This window comes from Falco peregrinus, chromosome 2 (assembly GCF_023634155.1).
Source record: "Falco peregrinus isolate bFalPer1 chromosome 2, bFalPer1.pri, whole genome shotgun sequence".
NCBI lineage: Eukaryota > Metazoa > Chordata > Aves > Falconiformes > Falconidae > Falco > Falco peregrinus.
In genome coordinates, this window is record NC_073722.1 from 72,704,652 (window position 1) to 72,718,303 (window position 13,652).

Sequence of the window (13,652 nt, forward strand, 5' to 3'; positions counted from 1 at the left end):
CTCTGAGCTATGAGCCTTTCAAGCTTAGGACCCCATCCCCCCAAATAAAAAGCACAACTAAATTATCAGGCAGGTGATGACGTTAGGAAATGTTGCTGAAGATTCCCCCACATGTACTTCGTTGAGGGGATAAACAAAGCCTGTGGACATGTTCGGCTCCCCGAGGTGTGTGTCCCTGCAAAGGGAGCCCCTGGGCATGGGACAGAAGGGACCTGCAGGGTGTCTCAGCTGTTCCCCCACGCTGGGTGCAGGTACCCAGTGCTGGCAGTGGGGATGGGGTCTGCACGGTGGCCCTTGTGGGGAGGAGGAGGAGGTGGTGCACCGGGTGATGGAGCTGAGATCTCCCTGCAGCCTCTGGAGAGCCCGGGCTGGGGCAGGCTTATCCTGAGGGGCTGCAGCCCGTGGGAAGGACCCATGCCGGAGGGGGGAAAAGCCTTTTACGTAGCTCAGCAGAAGTTGGGGTTTTTTTGTAGGAGGCAGATGAGGATCTGTGGCATAACTGGCACACTAAGCTGCCAATAATATTTTCAGCAGTTAGTTAAGGACAGCAAATGACTGCGTGTGGTCATCTATGAAAGCACAAGCCTGGATCAAGCAAAACTTTTGGGATGTTCTGGTGGCACCAGCGCTCAGTGATGTGTATGACTTGAACGTGATTTTCCCAAGTGTTCTGCTGTTACAATATGTAGGCATTTTGGAATTTGGTGGGCTTATACAAATGCATTTCTGACTTCCAAGTTACAAAAAGGGCTCTTATTTGACTAAAAAATTGTAAGGACTTTCTATTGTGTTTGCTTCTTTTTCTATTTCTTCTCTATGTACATCAAAAGAAAGAAAGTCTCATTGCTCTTGTCAAAAGTCATTGTTTTGAGCTATGAGTGTTAGCACTTCTACAGAAGTACATTAGTGGGGAATTGTCTTTATCATATGGTCTATAAGGTCAAAATTAATCTTAAACCATTATTGATTACTTTTTGTCAGCTACTGAAGTTTAGTTTGTTTAAAGCAAAGTAATTCTTACCCATAGTGTGATGTAAAAACCGCTGTATTGCTTATTTTCTGAAATGGCACCTGAAAAATAAATAGAAATGCAGGCCTTTATTATCACTTGTGCAGATATGGAAATAAATGTACCAGGGAAGGTTTTGCTTAAGACAATCCTTAAGAAAAAAACACCCCACCCCCCACGCCCCACCCAAGCAACCTAAACCCAAACCATACTCTTTTAATGATCAGAGTTCATCTAACTTTGCCTTTCTTTTAGATGGTCAGTGTTTTAAGATACATCAGGGTATTTTGATCAGTATAATGACACGTGGTGTCTCTTGAAACTTGCAATCAGTATCAAGTCCCATCAACATCCTATGGGTACCTAGCGATACATGGCTGATTTGCAAAGGTGTTACTATAAAATGTAGCAGTTTGTTGTCTTCAGAGAGATCACAGGGGTTCCCTAATGCAGTACTCAGATTTTTGGAAAGCTGAAGTCCCAATTCTTAGCTTTCTGTAGTATGAGAACTTGCACTGAAGTGTGAGTCATTGCTTGAGAACACTGCAGTGTATGAACAATATTAAATTGCTTTGTTATGTGTATGTGCGGGCTGCATCCAGACACTGTCATTGGAAAGTTATTAGTATATATAATTACCTAACCACAAGGAATTTCTGGACTGAAATAGCTTATGTAAGCCTATGCGTTTCCTTCCCACAAGCCCACTTAAAGGTCTCTTGCCAAGGAAATGTCTCACTGACCATGAAATACTGTTTGGGAAGATGTACTTACCTGCAAGGATAAAGAGCTTACCTGACTTGTGCTCTGGGTTGTTTATCACATGCTGGGTTGTTTCATATTAAGTGATGTGACCTTTAGATTTCAGCTGCTGCCATTACCTAATGGGCAGCATAAGTCTTCCTATAGGAGCCAAAACTATTAATGAGCATTTGTACAACACCGAATTTTCGTGACTTGAGGGCTATCACACCAGATATAACTTTGTGTATGAAACCCATGTAGCAGTGTAGGTCTGGAATTTGAGAAGGCCAAAGGTGCTTTGATTAGTGAGGAAATGGATACCATCTGGTTTATTTATGCTTATAAATATATATAACTGTATTTAGGTGCACAGGTAAATTGCGTATGCCACTTACTCCCATCTGTTCCTAATAAATTTCAGTCCACAGGCTCTAGGTTTTGAAACTTCTGATTATGTTCAGATAGGTGAACTTTCTAAGTGGAAGAGCCAGCCTTCCTAAAATGTATTTGCAGCTGAGCCTCTCATTTTGTGTAAACCAACACACTTCCCCGAGGTCAGTGAGTGCCTCAGCTCTGCACCAGCTGAGGGTTGTTAACAGTTAGGATTTCTGTAAGGCCGTATTCATGGTGGAGAGATTTCTATCTTGTCTGTTTGGACAGAAAAAATTTCCATGGCTCTTAAGAACACTTTTTAAAAAAATGAGAGGGAAAAAAAAAAAAAAAGAGCAGACACTGCAAAATACATCAGTGAGTGATCCTGGTGCTAACAAAGAGATTCTTTGCCGCTAAAATGAGGAGGAAAATGTCTGTATCTTTACAAGATCTTGTCCCACTTAAGAGAGCCTAAGGAAAAGATAACCATCTAGAATGGCATTTATTGGGTAAAATGCTGTTTTATGACTACGAGTTGTTTGGGGCTTTTTATTTTTAAAAAGAATTTTTGCCTTGGAAGTTTTTGCAAGCACCCACCATCCCACTGATGCAAAGCCTCTGCAGACTTAGTAATTGCAATGAAAAGGCTGTATGTTCACATTGCCCGTACTCTGCAGTTGTTTGTTCTCAACCAACCAACCACCTACTTCTGATCAAAAGCTGAGATGAACTTTTCTTAGTAGGTCTCTGTACCATTGAGGTCATCTTCTTATGTACGGCAATGACTGGTCACTTTTTATCATCTTAGGGCATATTTACAAAACCAAAAAAACCCCTTGATTTTCCTCATTGTCTTCTCTCAAAGGAGGCAATAGAAAATTAAAACATATAAAAATTAACATTAGGATTAGTTGTTTCAAGTATTAATGATTAGCAGCGGAAAAAATGCATTTCTTTGGAGAATTAAGAGTTCTGAATACACTGCAGTATCTATTCCTATTTTCCTGGGTGGTAAGACAAATACTGCACTATATAAAGAACTTAAAGCATCCTCTTTCCCCCAGAATATGTATTTATAAGCACAAGGTATAGACTAAACATTCTTTTCTCTGTCATGAAAACTTGGGACACAAACAAACTTATCTGTGGGATTCGAGGCTGGAGAAAGGCAGGAGCAGGGTAGTATGTATTTACTAGCCACTTCAAAACCACAAGACAGACACAAATGCACGCAGACGGTCTGTTTAAAGGTTACCAAAGCATGTTATGCGTGATGCTACTTGACGCAAGAAAGGGAAGATGGTAATAAAGCAAACACTCTGTTTTGTTGGAACACCAGCACGCACAAGGTGGACTGGTCCTGCCTGATGCCCATGAGGGCCCACGCAGCTGCCTCGCCCCGGTAGCTGTTTCCAGTCAAGTGGACTGAATGTGGCCCTGATATAAAACAGGGGAAGCAGTTAAGAGACAGGCTGGGAATTACCAGCAGCAGGTGCCCATAAAGAAAGAAGAGGCAAATGCTGCTTTGGGAAAGACTTCTGGATCCTCAGTTCAGGCTGGAAGATGATTCGGTATGAGCTGAGGCAAGTAGGGAGGAAGAAATCCTTAAAAAACAAAAGAAAACTCACATGAACTTAAGTTTGGGGGGTTTTGTTTGGTTGGTTAGTTTCAAATAAATGTGTCGTTGTCTATATGAACTGTCTATGATACTGTGGCTATGAGGCATATTAAATAGTAGAGGTACTTTAAAAGTGAGACAAAAATTTAATATTGCCACCACGTTATTTCTTGATGATGTTGTTGTTTGGTTTGGTTTGTGGTGTTGGTTTTTTTGTTTGTTTGTTTGTTTGTTTGTTTGTGGGTTTTTTGTGTGTGTGTTGGTTTTTTTTTTTTTAATTTGAAGCTGTTCCTTACCCACCTGAGAAATCTTGCAGAAGTGCAAGGGAAGCACTTAGAACAATCTTCTGAATAGTGGCATCTGGCCACTAAAATAGATATCAGAGGGTCGTTATTATCTTTGAATGCAACAGGAAACTGTAAAACCCAAAGACAACATAAAATGGAATTCCACAGGCTGTCTGAGTGAGGAATTTGGAGCAAAATAGGTGGGAAGTCTTGGTGGAAAGACCATGGATAAGGCCCTTGGTTTTGAGTGCTAATGCCGCTGCCAGGGCAGAGCCATTTGTTATCAGTGACTTTCCTGTTGGGATGCTGAGATAGGTGTCATTTTGGTGTGCTTGCTGGGTACACTAAGCTGTAAATTACATAAATGGAACTGACAAAGTCAATTTAAGCATTGTGGGGTTTCATACTTCTGGAAAAATGTCAAAGGAAAATCTAGAGCATAAATGGCAGTAAAGGCACAATTCCGTAAAAATTCTTTCTCTTGTGAGCAGTCCCATTAACCTTTGAAGTGTGACAACAATTCTGCAAGCATCTGTGTTTCAGTGTGTGAGTAATCCCGTGCCTCTAATATGCAGCTTTGCAATGTTGTGGCCTAAAATGAGTAGTCCCACGAAAGTTTCCCAACAGGATCAGCAACAGTCCCTTAGGAAGGAGTTCAGAGCAAGAACATAACTTCTCTGAAGAATTCTTAATCTAAACTCCCTGTTGCAGGAGCTCTCATCAGAGGAGTTTTCGTGATGTCTATTGATTACTTTTTTTTTGTATCTTAAAGAGCAGATCGAAAGGTCATTTTTTAATATCGATGTGCAAGGAGTTTTATTGATTCTCTTTTATGAGGCATTAATGAAATCTATAGAAGCCTAACAAGATTGTATAGTTAACTTTGGCAGGACTGCCTGCTCTTTTTACATGTGCAGAAAAGGAAAAATACAATATTCCATTTTGGTGGTTTAAATTATGTGGGAGTGAGTGAATTTCATGGCATTAAATACCTCTTAGCACAGAAAGAGAGCATGATGTATCTATACTAACCCGTTAACTCCAAAATGTGCTTAGCAGAGACTTTTTTGGGAATACTTTGTTTTCCTGCCTAATGGTACCACATATTTATCACTATGAAAACAAGCAGGGAAGGCAGTCACAGGTTATGCATACCAGAAATGCCTTCTGCAGTCACAATGGTGGTGTGTCAAGAGTCTGTCCCACTTTAAAAGAACAGGCAGGATTTATTCTGGAAATGTACCAAAATGGACCATTTTTCCTCTAAAATATGAAGCTGGGAACAATTTTGCAAAGTTAAAATAAACAGTAGTTGTATGTGACCCAGTCAGTATATTATGTTAACAGAGGAAGAAACGTAAAGAGCTGGGTGTGTCTACAGAATTGGCTTGGTAGAACATTAAACATGATAACATTGGATTAAAAAATTATCCACTAACTTAAAAAGTATTCATAATAAAATTTGGGAAGAATTTTCAGTGTATTATTTCATTCTACATTACTTTCTTAAACATATTTTCTTTTTATACCACTTAAATTAATGAAGGCCATCTTGGCTATGAAGTTGAAAGCTAATGCCCCCTGAGAAAGGACGCATTTGCATAGTGAAAGCTCAGATCATGTTTATGAGAAGCCTTTGAGAGAATGTTGCAAGTTTTTATTTGCAGTAGGAAAAACATATTGGAGAGAGGCAAGTATAATTATCTCCTTTTTTAGATGGAAACCAGAGGAGCAGGAGGCAGGACTTGGGGAGCAAGCAGGCACAGGAATTCCCCTTTGGTGGGCTCACAGAAAACATGGAAGTAATTTGTGGTATGAAAATGGTGGGTGTTGCTTGTTTTCATCAAAAGGCCATGGAGAATGTAGGAAGCGGGTGCTGGGTTTTTAGACCACAGTCTGGTTTGGGACCAGCCTAACTGCTGCTGGCCCGTCTCCTCTTTGCTGCTTGGGTAAAGTCCTCATCAGATGGTCAGCAAAATTAGATACAGGCAAAATTAGATACAGACAAAATTAGGAGTGGGGCTTCTAATCCCGATTTTTGGCTCCACAGACCAGCGGTGAGAACAGTGTCTGGCTGCAAAAGCCCAGTTGGAGGAGCCCTGTCCCATAGAGCCGCCAGTCCTGCTTTGCTGGTGCCTCTGAGGACCAGCCCTCCTCAGTTTGCTCCATGCCATGTGCTTTTTTCCAGCCTCCTCACCTGAGTGCATGAGTTTGCGTGACTCTAATGATACCCCTCACATGGCTTTTCTATTACTCACTGCCCTAGTAAAAGCCTCCTTCCTTCCTGCTGGATGGACAGTCTTCCCAGAGCATATCCAAGACCATTTTAGCAGGGAAAGTGAGGTGATGCTGCTCCACCACTGCCTCCATGCCCCACGGGGACTGCATTCTGGTGGGTGGCTGTGCTGGGTTTCACATGAAGGAGCCATCTGCAATGCTGCATGCTTCAAATCTGCACAGCTGGAAGTCCCTCAGGGTCTTGGTGCAGCAGAGAAATGCCCTCACTTTGCCCCTGTCTCAGGCACCAGTTGTGTTTCAAGAGGGTGGGTTGGACTAGAGATGGTGGTCTGGAGTTGCCAGAGGGGCATCATGTAGCATCAAGACTTTGCCTGTGCCCAGAGGGTGAATGGCTTTGCTTCTGGGTCTGGAGCTCCAGTTGCCTTCAGAGCACTACAAAATCAGTCTGTAAAGAGATACATCCCAAAACCCAGAAGCGGTCTTCGGCTTGGCTCTTGCACTTCTATTAGCTGTCATGAAAATAAGGGCTAGATGTTGCTGCATTTCTCAGCTCATGAAACAGGTACAACTCAGTTCTCCTTTTTGTATTTTTTAAGTCATAGTACAGGTTCTGTTACTGGTTTGGATTTTGAGTAATGACTGTTCAGGCTCTGGTGTTTATAAAGTGGTTATCTGCACTGGAGGACAGAGATCTGCCATACATTAGATTGTCTTTTTCTCCTTTGGAAGATGTATCTAGAAAATCCATTGGTTGACTCTCCCTGGGTGAGAGCACCCCCAGAAAACGGCTGGAGTAACCTTGTGAGGTGCTGTAAGAAAACTGCAGGGTTGCCTGAACAATATTCCTAAAATGCGTTGCAGGATAAAAGTGAATCGGAGAGACAGGCAGGCATGTTACCTTTTGTTTTATTATATAAGTAACAGCAAGAAATAAGAGTTTGGTTATTTTCCTTTTAACTGAACATTTCAGTTGAACTTCCTTGCAGCTTGGAGATGTCAGTACATCAGTAAGTAGATTTATATATTGGAAAGTTAAAGACATGCTGATGGCTGCTAATATTTAGTTTCTACTTCAGCTAAGCTACTGAATTTTTCTATTTATTGATCAAATGAGCATTTAGGGTTAAAGGATGCCGAGAAGTATTTGGACCCTGGCACTCCAGTAATATATAATAATATATAATAATATAATACACTCTCTCCAGGTACATTTCCAGGAAGTACTTTTCCAAGAAGTCAGGCACTCCCAGTTTTGTAACAGCAAACATTGAAAAAGAAGACGGATAACTGGATAGATGGAGAAAGAAGACGACAAATGGATGGTTGCAAAGATGAAGAGAGATATTTGGGATTTATCAACCCTTTGCAAACACAGGGCATGCTCCAGAAATGGCTACTTTTCCTTTCTGGGAGTGTGCTTGAGAGAGTGTGCAATGGCTTTGGTGGCCAGGCTGGGGTGGTAGGAGAGAGGGTTATCAGCTGTCTGAAAAAGCTTCTGCACAGTCTAGCTGACAATAGAAATGAGCGCAAACAAAGCAGTTTTTAGCTGTCAGTGCCTTGCAGTACCAAGCAAAGGCAGGAGCATGTAGCAGCCAGAGGAGGCCTTTGGCTGCCAGGTAGTGATGGCCACATTTGCTCTCCTGGTCCTTCAGTTTTCTTTGTCCCTGAACTGTGCACACCAGCCTCTGCGTGCTTGCAGGTGAGTGCACCTGCCAAATATCTGTGCCGAGTGCTGATGATTTATCTATCAGTAAAATAAAACCTGTTATGAGGCCTTTGTCACAGATGTTGCTGCCTAGCCCTCTTTCTGGCTTCTGCAGATTGCCAAAGTGACTAATTTATGATGGGGAAAGGAGGTAACACAATTCAAAGGGAAAAAAATAACTACTGACCTAAAGGCGTTCTGCTCCTCTTAAAGCAGTTTCTGGGGCTTCCTAAGCAGGTATGGTGCTTCAGCTGTCCTGTGGTGGAGTTGGGCAAAATCATCAACCATTTCTGAAAGCTTTGCCCCTGCTCTCTGGATGGGCTGCACCTTACCCCTGGTTCCACTGGCTCCTCCCATCCAGCCCTTCCCATCAGTCTCAGAATCTGTTCACAATCAGAAACTCTTACCAGTGCTTTGGCATTTATTGCTTTGTGGAAGAAGTGATTACCCATGTTACAAGGCTGTCTGTTTTTATCTTTCCTTTGATATTGAGGACTTCTCTGGACAGGGTGGAGCTGCTGACTTCTCCAGGCTAAATGAGGTTTCAGCCTGCTGTTGAATTTGAGTATATCTTTGTTACTACTTTGTTACATACTTTTGAGTCCAAATGGGTATTTGAATCCCAGAAATGACGATTTCCTGCACTGTGAAGTACCATGGGGGTACAGCAGTACTGGTACAAAATACGCTTTCAAAGGCAAACTGCATTCCCTACAAGTTCAGAAGCAGGGGTTAAAGCTTGGGTCCTAAGCACTTGCACTCATTTGACTGGTCTGGGAAGAAAAATGGACTCATAACAACAGCTGAGAAGGCAACGTATTTTGGACAAGCGGTTAAAGAACCTGTTGCTTTTTGGAAGTGCGGAACAAGAGTTCAAGCTTCATATAAATCATTATTAGCTACAAAATGGGACTCTGTTGCACCAGCCTTTAAAATATCCCTACCTTTCTGGCTGTGATTAACCCTCCCCGTGTTTCATGCAAAAGCATCCCTGCCCGTGCATGAACTCCATCATCTCTTGCTCCCTCTCCTCCCCTCTGCATGGCGTTGTGCAGGCTTTGTGTAACAACTTGGGTGTTAAGCGCAGCCTTTCCAGGACACCCTGATGAGCTTATCCTGTAGGAGCTGTCCCTGTAGGACCACCCAGGTACTGGTGACTGGCACTGCTGTGGCAGGCAACGCTTTGCGCCTTTGCTGTAAGAAGGTGCATGATTTTCCTGTGGGAGGCCAGCTGAGCCCTGCACCTTCTGCAGAAGGTCATGCAAACCCAAAATTCCTGCTCTGCAGCAAAAGCAGTGCTCTTGGTGCTGTGCGCAGCTTTGCTGCTCAGACATGGAGGGTTGGTTCTCGGTGGCACCGTAAAGTGAATTCTGCTCTTGTGATTCACACTGCAGGGATAGCCTGTGCTACACACTTCTGAAACTGATAGCTGGAGAAACTGGACTTGGTTTTGGCCAAGATGCAGTTGGATTTTTTGGCCCATGTTGTATTTCTGCTGCTTGTGTGCAAACAACTAGGCAGGGGTTTACCATTGAAGTTCATCTTGTGGTCTTCCCTGAACACAGAGTTCAAAAAATAGTGAAGCAAAGTATCTCAGAACAACTTTCATGTCTTTTTGTGGTTGTTACTTTTTCGGTATTGGTTTTACCTGGCACAGGAAGATTTGTGTTCCTTCCCTTCACTTTTTTCTTTTTTTTTTTTCCCCCTTTTTTTTTTTTTTTTTTTTTCCTTCCCCATTTTCTTCTGAATCGGGAAGCTATATAACCTGTGGATATTAGGTTATTCCTCCCAAATGCTGTAGTATGTACTGCACAAATTGAAAGGAGGGGAAGAATGGTGAGTTGCACTTACCTTGGGCTGTCTACTACCTGGCTGCTCTTCAAGTAACCTGACCAGGACTTCCACACAGACACTCTTATTCTGCCCCTGTGCAAAACATTGTTCAGGTTAAAATGGTCAGGACTGCCTTTTACTTGTCTGTTACATTCAAGGTCAGATTACTGAAGAATTTAAACTGCTGATAAAAATAGGGGAAAATAAAACTGCAGGTTTTTTATATTGTCCTAAGGACATTCCGTTCTCTTTGGTGTAATATTGTAATTTTTAATGGGTGATGAGTGACTTACACATCACTTATGTCTTTCTTAAACCATTGTAGTAGGAATTCAGCATCATTGAGATTTTGTATGGGTCCTTCGCATAGGTGTGAATTCAGAAATGTCATTCATTTGCACAGAGTAGGAAAAACACTTTAAAATTTTGTGCTGATCTTAAATGTATTTTATTATATAGTTTACCACTCTAAATCTTGCTTTGATATTTGGATTATTGCACATACTTATATTGTCTTAGATTTGAAAACAGCATTTGTCTGCATAGCATATAGCAAATCTGTTTCAGTCAATTAATATATGGTGCAGTACTTTATACTGCCAATAAATCTGCTTCACTTAATTTATACATGGTAGAGCAAATGCTTGAGCTGAGGAACTGGAATTATGTATCTAATACATCTGCCCACTTTGGGTGACATGGAGATGCTGTGCTTTCCATAACAGTTTTGTCTTTCTGTAGAATATTTTGAATTATTAAATTAGTCAGTTGTGTATTAATAACATACTGAAACTCAAGTATAGGGACAAAAACAGTTTTCTGGAGTGATGCTTTCTAGGTTTTCTCATACTGTAAAGGCATATCTCAGTAGCAGAATGGTGGATTTATGTTCTCAGGAATGTATTAGCACCATTTAAATGGGCATTAGAAGTCAAGAAAAGGTAGATGTACTCTGGAGAAGAACTGTGGACTGAAGTTTCATAGATTCATGCCACGACATAGACACATGATGTAGCAAGCAGCAGTTTTTTCTCATTGCTGTCCATTGGACACGATGTGCAGGAGGTACCATTTCCCATTGATTCTTACTCACAGGGCTTCCAGTGGGGGCTAATGATACAGGAGTTAAATGTGCCTTGCAGTCCTAGAAACTATTTTTTTTTTTTCTCTTTAAGCATACAAGAGTGCTGCATCTTGATGCATACAGGTATAAATATTGAAAAATGTTCCTCACAAGTGCCTCTTCATTGTTTCATGGGAAGGTATTGAAAAGATGCAACAGAACAGTCAGGGTGTCTATTGTGAGGAACAACAGACCAGACCTGGTACTGGTTTGCAGTGTGGAATATTAAACGATGCCTTCAGACAACCTGAGTCTCCAGAACATACAGAGAAGATGGTCAAACACTGGAACAGGTTTCCTGGAGAGGTGATTGATGCCCCATGACTGTCAGTGGTTAAGAGGCATTTGGACAATGCCCTTAATAATTTGCTTAAACTTTTGGTCAGCACTGAAGTGTGCAGACAGTCGGACTAGATGATCTTTGTAGGTCACTTCTGACCTATTCTACTCTGTTGTATCCTAACCTTTCTTGTCAGGAGGGGAGCTTTTGGGAGAATGAGGAGAGAAGCATCCATTCCCGGTTACGTACCGGCAAATTTTGCTGCCTTCATCTCTTGCAAGCATTATGTTAGTTATGTTTGCATATGTAGCAAGATTAAAAAAAAATGCTACTTTTTAAAAGTTCAGGAAATTCCTCATGCGTGCATGCTTATTCTCAAGGCTTCATTGGCAAGTTTGGATCAGTAGAGGGTGTGATGGAAGCCGGACCCAGGAGCCAGAGCTTTCCAGTCATTTTGAGTCTCCCAGCCAAAAGAGTTCTGCTGCTGGCTTGCTCTCTGACTACAGAAATACATGCAGGCAACACTGGGGTGTTGTGTAAACTATTTTGTATGTAGACTTGACCAATGAAAATGTGTAATTGAGAACTGGAATTTTTTTCTTCCTTTTTAAAAAGAAATGCCGCTAGGATTTGCTCTCTGCTTCATATTTAAAGAGCATCCAGTTTAGCTGTCTGTTCTCACTATTCCCCAAGTGTAAAACAAATGGAAGTAGAAATATGTTAAAGCATGTTAAATTTGCTCTAGCATAGCCTTAGCCTTTCCTTCCACTTTCTTCTTCTTCTTCCTATGACTACAAGAAACAATTTTCAAAAGTTAATCTCTGCCTCGTTCCCCAGCTCCTTCCTCCCCTACCTTCTTCCAAATATTCTGGATTCAAATTCGAATCTTCTTGAAGTTTCTAAAACCTTCAGTTAATTTGCATGCCTTTCACTGTCATACTTTGTTTCTGCCCATCATTTTTAAGGATGGTCCTGACAGAGTGGCAGGTTTGCCTCTGGCAGTGGTCTTGCAAGTCAGGAGACCAACCTATCTCCCTAAAAAAAACATCCCCAGCAACCTTTTTTTAAGTTTCTGGCTGAATTCTGCAGACTATTTTCAGAAGCTGCCCCAACAGCTATCCAAATATTTTGTTGCTTCTCTGGACATTGTTGATAAGGCTGATGCTGTCATTCATTAGTTGTAATGCTTTTTATCTCCCAGAGCAAAACAGAAGTGTTAATGTGGATTAGCATATTTGTCAGTATGTCATTAGCTTTAATTTCGATGACTCTCGGTAGTCCTATCCACTATTTTTCAGCATCTGGATAAGGTAGTATTGAAATTACTTGTGAGTCCTGAAAGTCCATTGAATTGTGGTGTGCTATACTTTGTCTGAAAATTTGTGTTAAAAATGTATTGCATATCAGGGGGGTGTCAGCAGCATGCTTATGATTTACCATTTTTCTAGTGCTAGGAAGCAGGAATGCTTCTTAGTCTCTTGTATTCCTTGCCAGGTGAAATGGTATATTGCCAACACAAAGAGTTTGAGAGTAAAGTGTACATAAAAGCTTTCCATGAAAATAATTCTGTGAATACTGGCAAACATAGCTGAATAATATTCAGATCAGATTGTAAATGAAAATAAGAAAGAAATAAGGCGGTATATAACTTGTAAAGAAGAATGTGATAATTCATTTTTTGCCATTACTTTATCTTCTTGCTGCCAGTTTTCAGCACCAATCAGAATTACTGTGGTTATTTCAAAATGCAAGTTCGAGTTACTGGTTTTCGGGAAACATAAATCTGAACATCTCTGTTACCACCTTTGACTTACGCTGCACATAAAAGGCAGATTTTTCTTAGGAAACAAGTTAAAAGGAACATCAGTAGCCTGGTGCAGGTAGAGTAGAGAAGTTTTGTCAAGCAGGGCTGGCTCCTGAAGCAGGGGTGATGGCACGCAGGGGAGAAAGGACTCGCCAGGGGCCAAACACTGCACCAACAGCAGCTGGTGGAAGGACCTCCATTAGCATTGGCAGGGACAGGACTTTACCCAGTGTATTCAGGGAACACTGACATGAAGCTACACGTGAACGAGCCCTGTACAGGACGTTTTCATGATGCACTTCTACTTTAAAAAAAAACCCAAAACACAACCACAACCAAAAAGTCCATTTCAATGGCAGAGCAGAGTTTGCCTTTCAGAACAAGGCAGGGAGTGCTGATTTTTAGCTTGCTTGAATTTGTATACCTGAGGGCACAGGAGAAAATTGGAGGACACACAAAAGCAACTGAAACACGTTAGTGTGCTCTCCAGCTGTAACCATTTCTTCTACCACACTCTGCCTCTACCATCATGCTAGGCATTCTACCTGAACATACATTATTCTTTTATGATTGCAAATATCTCTTTAGAGAAAAGTGTCTAAGCATCTAAAATCTCTCTGAGGGAGGAAAAAAATATAA

At 41.5% G+C, this 13,652-nt stretch overlaps 1 protein-coding gene and 1 long non-coding RNA gene across 3 annotated transcripts in view; one reads left to right on the top strand and one right to left on the bottom strand.

The window, feature by feature from the left end:
- Positions 1-13,652, top strand: part of UNC5C (unc-5 netrin receptor C) — a 260,978-nt gene that overhangs the window by 14,013 nt on the left and 233,313 nt on the right. The gene's annotated exons all lie outside the window — the stretch shown is intronic.
- The window catches only part of LOC114010827 (uncharacterized), a 31,968-nt gene that overhangs the window by 11,305 nt on the left and 7,011 nt on the right, over positions 1-13,652 (bottom strand). Inside the window, exons 2-3 of the long non-coding RNA XR_003552499.2 lie at positions 9,825-9,899; positions 1,022-1,071 (exon numbers count right to left, since the gene is read on the bottom strand). This is a non-coding gene — a long non-coding RNA (uncharacterized LOC114010827). The remainder of the gene's footprint in view (positions 1-1,021; positions 1,072-9,824; positions 9,900-13,652) is intronic.